At 40.8% G+C, this 12477-nt stretch overlaps 1 protein-coding gene across 4 annotated transcripts in view; it reads right to left on the reverse strand.

The window, feature by feature from the left end:
- The window catches only part of LOC137334260 (contactin-4-like), a 1825202-nt gene that overhangs the window by 489401 nt on the left and 1323324 nt on the right, over positions 1-12477 (reverse strand). The gene's annotated exons all lie outside the window — the stretch shown is intronic.

The following is a 12477-nucleotide window of genomic DNA, read 5'->3' on the forward strand; positions in this document are numbered from 1 at the left end:
CAACCGTTCACCACTACGCTCTGCTTTCTGTCCGGAGCCAATTTTGTATCCACATTGCCACTGTCCCTTTAATCCCATGGGCTTTAATTTTGCTTACAAGTCTATTGTGTGGTTCTTTATCAAATGCCTTTTGAAAGTCCATATACACATTAACCTCACTACCCTCATCAACCCTCTCCGTTACTTCACCAAAGCACTCAATCAAGTTAGTCAAACATGATTTTCCTTTAACAAATCCATGCTGACTTTCATTTATTAGCCCATACTTTTTCAAGTGCCAATTAATTTTGTCCCGGATTATTGTCTCTGAAAGTTTCCCCACCACCGATGCTAGGCTGACTGGCCTGTAATTGCTGGATTTATCCCACTCATGTGTCATTCCATTATAGTAGGTTTATCACAAAATTATTTTCAATAGATTAATGGGAAATTCCATACATAACACATATTAAGAGAGAAAAATAGGGGCAAAAATTATGTAACACATACAAAAGGTTCCAATGCCGTCCTCAATGAATGTTGCAAGAGTGAAGCTTGAGTGGTTCACTAAATTACAATTAAGCTAAAACCTTAAATAACTCCCAAATACTGTTCCTTTGGCATATTTTAAAATTCTTAACAGTGTTTGCCAGTTGACACTTTACGTCTGAATTTGTGTTTTCATTACTGGCACCACCATTACAGCCACTGAATGTTACTGGCCATCTCCTGGTCACATGACAAGAAGAAGCAGTGTTCCACAACATTACAATCCTAGCTCAGTATTATATTGAGTCAACTGAAGACAACATTTTATGGAGAAACAATGCACTCTGATTTATAGTGGTGTAACATTCTTGTTTATATTGTCCAACCAACATCATTGCCATCCATTATGTTTGTGAGAATGTAACTTAAACAACAGTTCAAGCAATATTATTTTGAACCTTAGGCTCAATTTCTATCTCGATGTCTCATCATGAAGCTATGTTCAGGGAGATCCATTAGGTTCTATTTGGAACCATACTACTAGGCAACTTAGATGATCCAATTAGTTCACCAAGTTTGAGGGCTCTTCTTGTCCCCTGAAATCTGGGGAGATCCAATGCACACTTTCACTTATGTGTCCAGAGCCATAGTTTTTATGGCAGTCTGTTCTTATGTTTATTCATTCAAGTCACATGCACAAACTACTTTTAAAACAAACCAACTGAGCTATTGGTATCCATCTAATAGTTACCACAAAATTTGGATTATCCCCTGCCAGTGCTATGCATAACATTAAATAAGCAAATAGCCCTTAAGTAAACTTTCAATGCCCTGGTGGCTATTTTCTTTGGCTGTTGCTGGGGAGAACACTGGGTATATCTGAAATATCAAAGCAGTACTGACTGCCAAAAAATAGTTTCATATCCATCCAGAGTAACATCACTGATCTTCAGTGCGGTGATTGAATGTGGTGACCAAAGTCTACCAATTTACCTATTGTTATTAAATCTCATCTAACTATTCAAGCCTTTTCTAATGTTACTTCTTAGTTTACGCCCAGTGAATCTGCTTTTCCCAGTTCAATCTAGTTTTTTTTGCTGGCGGGAGGGGCATGGAGTTTGGAGGAGAGTGTCTCCTCTTCATTTTTGATTCTGGCCCATCAGCATAAACTACAGTTTAGTCTGACACATTTATTGACTACTTCATTTCATGATGATAGATAACAGAGCTTTATCATCAGCAAAGTCAAGGTCAATGATCTCCATTCTGGGTGTCTTGACATCTTATATGCTCTTTACATAGAGAGTGGCTGAAGCAGATAACATTGACACTGATGGGGAGAGCTTGATGCATACACGAGGGAGAAGGGAATAGAGGGACATGGAGGCAGGGTGGGAAAATGTATTTAGTTATATTAAGAGAAAAAGAAAAACGAGGGAATAGTGGGGCCACTGAAAGTGGGATCAGGTGAGGGTATTACAACTCAAGCTACACAGGCTACAAAAGTGCTGAAAAGGTTTTTTGCCTCAGTTTTTACCAAGGAGACAGTTTGAACAGGAAAGGGAACTAGAGGGTGTCGCAGAGGTAAGATGTGACATTATTCACATTATTGCCAGCTTGGTTGCCAAACAACTGTCCAAACTTAAGGTAAATAAATCTCAGGGACCGGATAAGATGAATCCATGGATCCTTAAGGGAGGAAATTGCAGGAACTCTGCTACAAATCTTCCAGAAATCACTGAAAACTAAAGAGGTGCCTGGAGACTGGAGAAAGACAGATGTCACGCCTACTTTTAACAAAAGGTACCAAAAGTAACCCAGGAAACTATAGACCAGTGAGTTTGATGTCTATTGTGGATAAAATTAAGTAAAGCCTTATTAAAGATCACAGAGCACCTGGATTTCAGTAAGGCATTTGATACAGTTCCTCTGGAAAGGCTGGTACTGAAAATAAACAAAGTGGGAATCAGTGGAAATACTTTACAATAGATATGCAATTGGATGATTGATAGAACCCAAAGGATAGTGGTACAGTCCCAACCTCTTATAGCAGGCACATTCATGCGGACACAATTACCCACCATAACCGGGTCGCTCTCTTTAACTGTCTCTCTCCCTCTCTCTCCCACTCTTCCTCAATGCAGCCCAACAAGTTGGTTGTCTTTCTTTCTGTAGCCAAGCACTGGACGGAGTTTCTGATAATTTATTCTCCATTTTTCCCACCATCGCAGGGGAGATGAAGAAAAGTCATTGAGATTTCTACTGGTGATAATCTGACAAAAAATCTGTACAGTCGGTCAATCCCATACAAGCGCTGATATTCTGGCACAGCAGGAGGTTATCCGGTCCATCATGTCTCTGCCGGTGCTCACTCCATACCAGAGTTACCCACTCTAATCCAATTTCCTGCCTGTGTATAACATAGGTGAGTGGTTTAGACCAGGATTGCTCCCAGTTCTATAACCACATCTGCCCTCACCAAGTCCGCTATTTAATAAATTTACAGAATGGTAAGTCTGAAAAAGGAAGATAACAATTCATTAAATTGTCAGAGACCCTTATTACAACTGTTTCTGCCCGAAATAAACGGCCACTTAAGACATGATAACTGGAACCGTGAAATTGGCATTAATGCAAACGGATAATGGTTATCGCTTTTTGGACGATATCAGTGACTGCCCGTTTTAAACATGGACGTTTGAAGTGGTGGGGACTGTACAGTGATTGTCATCAGCCAGGCAGAATGTAATTAACGAGATCCCACAAGAGTCTGTTTTGGGATGTCTTTTATGGAATATCTTCATAAATGATCTGGAGCTAGGAGTCACAAGCACAAAAGCTAAATTTTCAGATGATATAAAGCTAATAAATGTGGTAGACTCCAAAGGTGAACAAGATAAGTTACAGGAGGATTTGAATATACTTGGGAATTGGGAAGACAGGTGGCAGATGAAATTCAAAAAATCCAGGGACTATTACTTTAATGGAAAGAAAATAATGTGCATGGAAAATGAAAAATCTAGAGGTCCTGATTGAAAATAACTTGAAGTTATAGCAACAATACTCGATAGCGGTGAGTAAAGCAAATCAGACTCTGGGATGTATTTAAAGATCAATATTGAGTTGAAATAATGAGGTATTCCTGACACTTTATAAATTATTGGTGCAATCACACATAGCCATCACAGCACTAAAAGGATATTGCAGCTCCAGAAGAGAGCAACCCAAAATGATGGAGGGCATGGAGGAATTGGATAATGGGGAACGATTATTTAAATTGGGCATATTCTTACTGGAAAAGAGAAGCTTACCGTATAATATGATTGTCATTTTTAGGATTCTAAAAGAACTGCATAATGTAGACCAAGACAAGCTGTTTCACTTTGTCCAAAACAATAGGGGGCGAGGCCTGCACTTGAAGGGGGGTAAATTGATAACTAAACTGTGGAATTATTGGCTCCGATATTTACAGGGAGGCAGCGGAGGAAGCCAAAAATGGGCGAAGAACCCGGCAAGGCCGGAGGTACAGAGGTCTTACCGAACTTAACGGGCAAGAGCTCATTATCATTTTTTTGTTCCATTTCCCCCATGACAGCCGGCCAAATTGACATCCTGGCCTGGCGGCGAGGAGTGAACACCTGCAGCAGGAGGCTGCAGTCGGGCACCCTCAGGGACGGTCTTCGGCAATCGGAAGGGGGGGAAGACAAAGGCCATGATCGGCAGGTGGTGGGGGTGGTCAGCGAACGGGGGGGGAGGGGCGGGGGGAAAGAGATGGAGAGAGACCACGATCGGCAGGTTGGGGTGGGGGGGGGGGGGGCTGGGGGAGGTCAGCGATCTCCTGCTCCTCCAAGCCCACAAGGAGTGCTGAAAAGGGCACTTACCTTGTGGAGGCAACAGCTCCCGCCTCCTTTACACTGCCGGGTTTCCCGATCCCTGGGAAACCCACTCAGCAGCAGTGAATTTTAAATCGGGCTCCCAATTGTACCATGGGAGCCTGATTTAAATATGTTAATTAAGTGTCTTGCCTCTGCATGGCCAGACACTCGGATGCCACGATATCCACCGCTGTAAAAAAAAGGGTGACGGGCGCTTGTGCAGCGTGTTGGGGAGGTGATCCCCGTATTTAAGTCTTCAACCACCCCTCCCCCCACCCCTTACCCTTTCCTGCCCGTCGTCGGGGGTTAACATCGAGGCCATTATTTCAGTGAGCAAGTGGTCAATCTATGGAACAGGCTCCCTTGGGAGACAGTGGAAGAAGTTAGTACTGATTCATTCAAATGCAAATTATATAAGCTTCTTTCAGAAAATAACATCTTGGGATACATTTGGAGACAATGACATGTGGTAAGTGGAGCATGCTTGGAAAGAACAGGTGACTTTGGACCTATGGTTCCCAAAGCTCTCCACCACTGGGGTTTTCCTCACATCATGTCTGGGTCTATTGTAGACTAATTGATAGAGATTGAATACTACAATTAATCAACAGCTCCATTATTGTTGTATCATACGAGTACCAGGATGGTAAAAGGTGAACTCGATAGACCTTGGCCCTTTCTCGTCCAGCAATTCCTATGTTCCTCAGAGGGAACTGGAGGAGTCTTATGTGGAAGTATAAACATAGACAAGCTGGGCTGAATAACCTGTTTTCTGTGCTGTAGATTCTATGTAATTATAATCATACTCAGATTAGTTTCCCACTGCCTTTTCAGTATTAAGCAGCTTTTTTTTTGTTGTTCTTAAATAGCGGGATACAATTTAAAAAAAAATAACTATCGTAATCTTATTTTTCACATGTACTGATGTCATACTGTTAAATATTTTATAGAAGCTCAATTACAGTTATAATGCATATCAGATACCATTTTGTTTCAAAGTGAAAAGTATAAAAATATGATATCTAGTAATTAAATAGAATCTATATGAACCGATTGAAGCAATATTTTTCAAAAATAATTTGAGACACTTTGATGGAAGCCTGAAATCTCTGTTAATTGTGTCTTCTCAAAGCTAGAAGATGCAATTTTAAATACTACAATTTAAAAATCATGTTACGGATAATTGCAAAATGCTTCAAGTAGGGAAATCCTAAGACTCTCACTCCTGAAACACTGAAGTTGGAATATTTTTCATGCAGCTGAATGCACAGTATGAACTTTGACACAATATTGTGCAGCTGTGTAATGTTCATTTCACACAGATAATGTCACAAAATGATTCACTTTCAAACTAAAGGCCTTTATTTTCGTTGAATGCAGGTGTACACGTTTTGATCTTCCGAAATTGGTACCAGAAATTCACAGGTAGAACCAAAGACCTATAATCTGCTGTCAAATATTTGCCAATATATAAAAGAAAATGAATTTCTATCTCTCAATTTATGAAGACCTTCATCATGTGACAGAACAATACAGTGTTACTCAATAAGTACTTAGTTTCTCGGGTTCATCTTTCAAGTAACCATTGTCATATGTCTAAATAAGACTTAACTTGTCGAGGTAAAATACATTAATGAAAGCTGCAAATGTTTGAAAAGACCACATTAAAGACACAGAGGTAAAATGTTTGCTTTAACTGAAAAGAGCAGCCTTCTCCCACATTCAAACTATGATTGCTGTATTTTCAGATGACCTATATTTAATCACACACTTTTTTTTTGTTATTGACTGACTCGGCCACTAATTTGATATCGAGCTGTAGGTCACTGTTTATGTCCATAAATTCTGACAGCCCAAGATAAAAAATTTGAACAAGTAAGCATGTTATTGCTGCTGCTTAGGTCATGCCACTGACCCATGTGTGGGTGGGCTTTTAATCACTGTTACTGTCACAAAGTTACAGAAGATAAAGTGCCTCCACAATAACATGAATCAAACTTGATACTTCATCTTTTTTAAGCCGTGAGAGCCAAAGACTGGGTCGTCGGATCCATACAACAATATACTCCAGCAACAAGATGAGTGCCAGTGGCTGACAGTTCAATTGCATGGTGAATGAGGTAAAGTTTTTTTCAAAAAATGATGAATTGGATTCCTATATCAAAATAAAGAAAGCTTCTGTTCAACACATGGCCATAATAGTTTCATAATCAAAGCAAATGTTTGAATTTGTGACCTTTATAAAGGAGAAGAAAAAATATTTTATTTTGGCTGATAGTAAAATCTTAGTCACAAGTACTTTGATCCTCAACTCCAATATTATGGCAGGACTGGTAAATGTTCCTGATAGCAATTTGTCACTTACATTTCACGTAAAAGAATAACTCACTCTCTCTGTCTCAAGTGAAGAATCATTAATAAGTAAGTTTGCCAACATTAACTCCCACTCAGAGATTTTTAATTGAGCACATCAAAACTGATGCGCCATCAGCAACACCAGGTGGCGTAGTTGGCTCTGTCCTGAGTTTAAACAGAGCAGGAGACTTTCTCATTGAAGGGTCTTAAAGATCAAATATTAAATATATTGGGGCAGAGTTTCCGCTTTGGGCTCAATTGGCAAATTGGGCGCAAATTGCACTTGAAATTGCACTGATTTGGTTACAGTTCAAGTTTCCACTAAAATGTATTTGCATCATCACAAATGTAAAATCTTCCATGAACCAGTGCAATCAGTCAGCGTAAAAGAACATAATTGTTTATTTCTTTTTCTTTACATTAAGAAATATGTAAGAGTGATAACCTGGTGCACTTTTATTAATACAGCTAAAAATGGGTTTGTCACAAAAGTTAAGCATTTTTAATTAGAGTGCCTCGTCCTCCACTTGTGAGTAACCTGATTTTAAATAATTCAAAATGACTTTAAAAAACTATACTGAGCCATTTACTAGTTTCATTGGTGTACACTAGTCAGTTTCTTAGTAAATTAAATATTTTTTAATACGTAAAAACATTTAAGACGTGCCTACTAGTGTCTGTGTGCCGAAGAAAACGAGCTCAATTTGAAGACCCACCTCGAACGGCCGCAAACGGACCCAATCGGCAGAAACTCACCATCCTCGTTATTCCGATCTGGGGGCGTGGCCAGTTTTGTGGGCGGGCTTTGGGGACAATGATTTTTGAACCAATGTTAAAGATCGCGGAAACTCGATTTACGCTTGATGTGACTTACGCTTGATTTTCCGCATTCCTTTGGGCTGGTTCGGGCAGATTGCGCTGACAAAACCAGTGCAATCCAGCGGAAACTCTACCCCATTAAGTTTCACGACCTGAGACACAGGGAGTTTCTTGCTTGCCAAGAAGAAATTCACATTTGCAATCAAACTGCCTGAATTAAAGAAGATGGCTCTGAACGTCCGTGGCAGGTTCTCCCGATCTCCTACTTTAACCTCTGCGGCAGCCCTGGAGAAATGGAGTAAACAACTGCTTATGCCATTTTTCTGGGGGCTCCGCCGATCTCCCACCAAAGTTACAGTGGGAGATCAGGATAACCCCTGTGGAAATTCAGAGCCAATATTAGGTGGAAGTTACTTATCATTGAGATTATTGCCCCTGTGCCCCTCCCCAAAGTAGCAAGGATGTCCCTCTGATGAAAACAAAATACTCATCCTGCTCGGCATGTGGAGGTTGTACAGATATTTTTCAAAAGTGTCACTGACCCCATTCAAAAAAGGATTCCAAGTGCTCCATTGAAAACTGAACTAGCTGTTCGGAGACAGTTTGGGCTGAATTTACCTTTAAGAGGCAGATTAGTGATAGGGCTGAGTGGAACATCCACCCGCCCGCTCAACTGTTTCCTGATTCCAACCTATTCCCCTGGGTCAGAGGTCATTTTCCATTTTGATGGGAATTCTCCCTGCAAAGCAGCACTGCAGCACCAGAAGAGGCAGGAATGGCGTTACAGGTGAGGAGAGCCCCTTAGATTGGAAGAACTATCCCACTGAAGACTTTGGCTTCTGGAGCAGGTAAATGCTGGGGTAAAATGAAGACAAAAGAAGACACGACAAGGCCCTCACCCTCCATGGGTAGTCCTCAGGGCTGTTGCCACTGCTTCCGGGGATATTCCGTCACCGTCCACATGCTGGCCTTGGATACAACAGTAACCGGGGTGGGTGCCAGGAAAATTTGCCAGGGATTTTGCATACAGCAGGCAGAAAAGAAATGGCCGGCAGCTGGCCCAGCAGGGGCAAGGGGAGGAAAATGCAGGTTGGATGGTGGTAGGCTTCATTCTTTGCTGCTCTCCCACCCGAATTGGCGTGGCATCACAACGGAGAATCCAGCCCTTTGTCTCTTTCATGGCCATAAAAAACTTTGATGTGGAGATGCCGGTGATGGACTGGGGTGGACAAATGTAAGGAATCTTACAACACCAGGTTATAGTCCAACAAATTTATTTTAAAATCACAAGCTTTCGGAGATTGTCCCCTTCGTCAGATGAATGTCTGACGAAGGGGATAATCTCCGAAAGCTTGTGATTTTAAAATAAATTTGTTGGACTATAACCTGGTGTTGTAAGATTCCATAAAAAACTTTGATCATGAATTACTCAACTTGAAGTCTACCTTTGAAGGGAAAGGGGTATTTTACTTGTTAATGTAGTGATCAGAAGGTATGTTGGTTTCAGTTGGTGTGTCTTGTGGTATAAGATTCCCAAAAACATAGCCCAATGTCAACCAAGTGCTCTGTCAATTGAATTCAGCAGGGTGTAGCCTCATTGTTTGAATCTGAATGCTTTTGTGTCAATAATGTTAATATGAAAGGTAGTACAGCATCTGTTAATTAACTATTAGAAGGAAACAGCTATTTTTTCCTCAAACTGTCTGTGCATCCAAAGAGTATGGTTTGAAATGGGCATTATTGCCAGAGAGTGAGACACCATTGTTGCTTTGATGCTCAATGTAAACAAGCTTGATAGTGATACCTCCTTCAAAGAAACTGCTTGAACCTCAAAGAGGAAAGTGTCCTTATAAAGCAAGAATCTCCTCGTATTCGTCAGTCTCCGTTCATTGTATGCTTACAGCTGGAGATGCAGACCTATAAGCAGCACTCATGTATTTACCATCAGAAATGGCTAAGTGTTTGCTGGAAGCAGCTGGGCACCTGTGGACTCTGTCAAATAATTAACACTGATGTATGTATTCGAAATTTATGGTTGTGCTGCGTTGCGTAGTATTTTGCCTATGTTTTTGCTTTTATTTCTAAATGAAATCTGGGTAGTGGTTTAGTCCATACAAAGTGCTTTAGCAGTGTAATTATTGTCTGCCTTCTGAATTAACAAGAGACATAGTGAACGTCTTATGTTTTCTCCAGTGAGCAATTTACTATTATCGAGGTTAATTGTTAAACCTGCGCTATGCTATCTCAAGACAGCAGAGTGCCAAAAGTGCAGGCTTCACTTTGTAAGAAACATGGCCTGCTAATGAGAACTGTCATCAAGCCATTTACCTGAGGTAAGAGGTGTTGGAAAAAGTTGGTCACCAAGGAACATAGGAAGAGGTGTAGGCCATTCAACCCCTCGAGCCTGATCTGCCATTCAATGAGATCACAGCTGATCTGTATCCTAACTTCATTTACCCGCCTTGGCTCCATATTCCTTAACACCCTTGGCTAGCAAAAATCTATCGATCTCAGATTTTAAATTATTAATTGAGCTAGCATTGACTGCTTTTTGTGAGAGAGTTCCACATTTCTACCACCATTTGCGTGAAGAAGTGTTTCCTAACTTCTCTCCTGAATGGCCTGGCTCTGATTTTAAGGTTATGTTCCCTTGTCCTAGACTTCCATATCAGCGAAAAAAGTTTCTCTCTATCTACCCTATCAATTCCTTTCAAAATCCTAAAAACCTCAATCAAATCACCCCTTATTCTTCTATATTCAGGGAATACAAGCCTAGTTTATGTTATCTCTCCTCATAATCTAACCCTTGGAGCCCTGGTAAGGTTCTTCGACAGCACCTCCCAAACCCGCAACCTCCACCACCTAGAAGGACAAGGGCAGCAGGCACATGGGAACAACACCACATGCACGTTCCCCTCCAAGTAACACACCATCCCAACTTGGAAATATATCACCATTCCTTCATCATCGCTGGGTCAAAATCCTGGAACTCCCTTCCTAACAGTGCTGTGGGAGAACCATCACCACACGGACTGCAGTGCACCTTCTCAAGGGCAATTAGGGATGGGCAATAAATGCTGGCCTTGCCAGCGACACCCACATCCCATGAAAGAATAAAAAAAAATTCTGGTGAATTTGCGCTGCACTCCTTCCACGGCCAATATATCTTTTCTAAAGTGCGGTGCTCAGAACTGTACACTGTATTCCAGATGTGGTCTAACCAGGACTTTGTATAGCGATAGCAAAACTTCCTCCCCTTATATTCTCGCCCTCTAGTTTAAAGGCTAACATTCCATTAGACTTTTTGATTATTTTTTGTACCTGACTACTATATTTTACTGATCTGTGTACATGGACCCCTAAATCTCTTTGGACCTCCACTGTTCCGAGCTTTTCGCCATTTAAAAAAATAATCGTATCTATCCTTTTTTGGTCAAAATGAATGACCTCATACTTATCTGCTTTGAAATCCATCTGCCACAGTTTTGCCCACTCATTTAATCTATCAATGTCTCTTTGTAATTTTATGCTCCCGTCTACACTATTTACTGCGCCACCAATCTTTGTGTCATCGGCAAACTTGGATGTATGGCTCTCTATTGTGTTATCTAAGTCATTAATAAATATAGTGAATAGTTGAGGCCCCAGCACAGATCCTTATGGGACACCACTAGTCGCTTCCTTCCAATTCAAGTACTTACCCACTATCCCTAATCTCTGTCTTGTACCGCCTAACCAATCTCCTAACCAGATCAATAATTTGCCTTCAATTCCATGAGCTTTAAACATCCTGAGTTTGAACATAATTGGAGACTTTTTCTCATAGTCGGCTTTTAAAGATCAGGGAGTCCTCCACCTGTGAGTAACCTCATTTTAAATCACTGAAAATGACTTTAAAGAAACTATACTGAACCATTTTTAGCTTCGCTGGTGCACACAAGTCAGTTTCTTAGTAAATTAAATATTTTTTAATATAAAAACGTTTAAAACATGCCTACTAGTGTTTGTGTATCAAAAAAAAACTAGCTAAATTCAAAGACCCTCCTTGAACATCTGCAAACGGGTGCTATCAGTGGAAACTTGCCATCCTCGTTATTGCGATCTGGGCGCATAGCCAGTTTTGTGGGCGGAGCCAGCTTCGGGGGGCAATGGTTTTTGAAGCAGCGTTAAAGATCAAACCCGATTTACACTGGCGTAACTTACGCTTGATTTTCCGTGTATGGTGTGGGCAGAATACGCTGATAAAACCACCGCAATCTAGTGGAAACTCGACCACAGCTTTTTCCATTGGAACTGTAGCTTGTCAGTATCAACCAATCAGATCATTTGGAAGGCAGGGCCAGAGCAAGTCAGGACAAATCGCATCAGAGGTCAGGACTGGAGCCAATCAGCACTAATCAGAACAGTTGATGAGCAAGGTGATTAGAACTGGATTGGTTGAAGTCCAGGTCTGGGAGACTGTCAGAACCAATCAGATGTTGCTTTCACCCACTGTTGGTTGCACAAGAACGAAAGGCAGAAAGGTTTTAAAATGAGCTGAGAATCACATTAAGTGTCTGTCCCCAAAGTTATTTATGATAAATAAGTTAGCAAATGCAGCTTTTAAAAATGTTTTACCAAAAGGAAGATTTGGGATCGTGCTTGGCTATTTCTTATGTGAAGTTCTTCTTCAAGATTGGTTGCAGCCATTTTTTTAAATAAGTAGAAGGGTCCCTGATGTGAATGCATGACACTATTTACTTGAGACTTTGAATCACCGTAGTGTTTGGAAATAAACTGGGAAGTAGGTCTGGAATGATGGAGAGGTCACTTAGTTATAAAAAGTTACAGAGACTTCCACGTTTAGGATTCTACTACAATGTACTTCTGCAATGTGGATATTTGACCTGACTGGGTGATTGAGTGTAATGTTTTATGACTTTAAAATCCGTTTTCATTTCATTTATGCACTTGGAGTGGA

Source organism: Heptranchias perlo, chromosome 17, assembly GCF_035084215.1.
Source record: "Heptranchias perlo isolate sHepPer1 chromosome 17, sHepPer1.hap1, whole genome shotgun sequence".
In the NCBI taxonomy this organism is placed as follows: domain Eukaryota; kingdom Metazoa; phylum Chordata; class Chondrichthyes; order Hexanchiformes; family Hexanchidae; genus Heptranchias; species Heptranchias perlo.